The 1936-nt window shown below is 52.9% G+C and overlaps 1 pseudogene; it reads right to left on the reverse strand.

Annotated features, from left to right (window-relative positions):
• Positions 1-380: 380 nt before the first annotated feature.
• Positions 381-712, reverse strand: LOC119339050 (annotated as a pseudogene).
• Positions 713-1936: the final 1224 nt, after the last annotated feature.

Consider the following 1936-nt stretch of genomic DNA (forward strand, 5'->3'; position numbering starts at 1 on the left):
CAAAATGACCAACACATCGCCTATAAAAACAAGATATCGATGTTATCCATAGTAACAAAACTATATTAGAATGAAGTGACATATTTATGGCGTACCATCTCCCGTGGCATCCATTTCCTTCTCTGATACATCCACAGGACGCTTGAACTGTCGGACCACCTAAAGATACAAAGTTAAGCAGGTAAATTTCAAAGACATGGTGAAAAGTGGTGCAGTGAGTTCAGTGCCAAAACTAAAGTTTAACTTCATGAATGGTAATGATTATATTATTGATATATGATCCAGCAAAATACTGACCCAGCAAGCAAAACACACACGAAATGAGCAGCGGCCGCCTTTTGGATCCAGCAGCTTTGGCAATCAGTTACTACTGTAGTTACCTAGGAAGGGTCGTCGTTGCGGCAGCGGGTGATGGACTCGCAGCCGCGGGTGTAGGGGTTGGTGGTGGTGCTGATGCGGCAGTTGTAGTAGGGTACCCCTGGCCGGGAGCACAACACGACGTCCCCCCCAGCGCGTCGTAGCTGATGTACCTCCGCCCGCCGCCGGTCGCCCATAGCAGCCGCCCGTGCGCCGCCGGTTCCACGCCCATCTGCGCCACCTCCACCCCCATATCTACGTCCATGTCCAGGGTGGCGATGGTGATGGTGTCGTGGCCTCCTCTCCCCTGCACGAGCAGCAGCGGCAACATGGGGGTGGCCGCCCATGGAGGCATTGCCGGAGGAGGAGGGGGAAGGGGAGCTGAGATCTCAAAGAGTAGAACAGTTGCTCTGACAGAGGAGATGAGGTTGAGGAAGGGGGGACGGGAGGCCGCCGGTGGAGGGGGTCTCGATCTAGATCTGGCTCCGGGTGGGTGGCGTGGGAGTGGAGTGGACGGTTGGTGGCATAGCAATAGCATGGTGTGTCCCACCTGTGCTACAACTATTCATCTAGTAGTAGCGCAGGTTTTATACCCCACGCTATGACTATTATCTGTTGAGGAGCCACGGTGGAAATCATTTAGTAATAGCACAAATTTTTTGTGTCCGCGCTACTACTATGCCATACCAGTAGCGCGTTTTTTGCGCGTGCTACTACTAAGTAGCAATAGCGCGGGTCAGATAACCCACACTACTACTAAATATCTATCTATAAGGGTTTTACTAGTAGTGGCGGGAAGAAGAGGGCCGCCTCCGAAGATTTGGAGACGGGGGTGCGCCTAAGCAAGGGAAGAGAACTTCACCAAAGGGCCCTGCCCCGAAGGGCGTCCTCACCGCACAGTGCCCGTAAACGGGCCAACCCTCAACTGAGGTGTAAGTTTAATTAAACAAGGAACTTATTGCTTTTTCCTCTTGAGAGTAATAACCAGGACCTGTTTTTTGTAGTCCTATCAGCAGTTCATCTCAACAGGGCTCGTCCTCGAGGGATCTTCTTCTGGAGATGATGGAGAGTGAAACCCCACCTGCCTCTCCGTCCCGTGAAGCAGGCGACCCTGAGGTATCATCACGGAGGAGTCCAGATCCAATGGGGCCGGAAGCTAACATTTGGCCGCCCCGAGCCCGGCGCGTTCGGCTCCTGTGGCGGACAATGAAAAGGGTCCGGGAGGGTCCGGTGTCTGGCCGAACATGCTGACGGGCCTCCTGGAGTCAGCTGCTCTCTTGGAGGATCACCGTACACTAATGGGTACGGTGTTGGAGAAAATCTCCTCCGCCACAAACGGTTTAAACGAAGCTTTCAGGAGCCTGCTTAAAGGCTTTGAGGTAAGCCGCAAAAATACGAAACTTTTAGTTGTACCGCACGCGATACATGCGCTCTGTATAGATAGTAGCCCCTGAGACTGTGGGTGCTAGCCGATGGCGGCAACCGGAAGATCATACTCCCAGATAATGATCGCACTTGTATTGATGTGCAGGTTGCTAAGGGTTCGGCAATAAACCAGGCCGCTGAATGCGCCGAATTG

The sequence above is a fragment of the Triticum dicoccoides genome, chromosome 7B (genome assembly GCF_002162155.2).
Source record: "Triticum dicoccoides isolate Atlit2015 ecotype Zavitan chromosome 7B, WEW_v2.0, whole genome shotgun sequence".
Lineage (NCBI taxonomy): Eukaryota > Viridiplantae > Streptophyta > Magnoliopsida > Poales > Poaceae > Triticum > Triticum dicoccoides.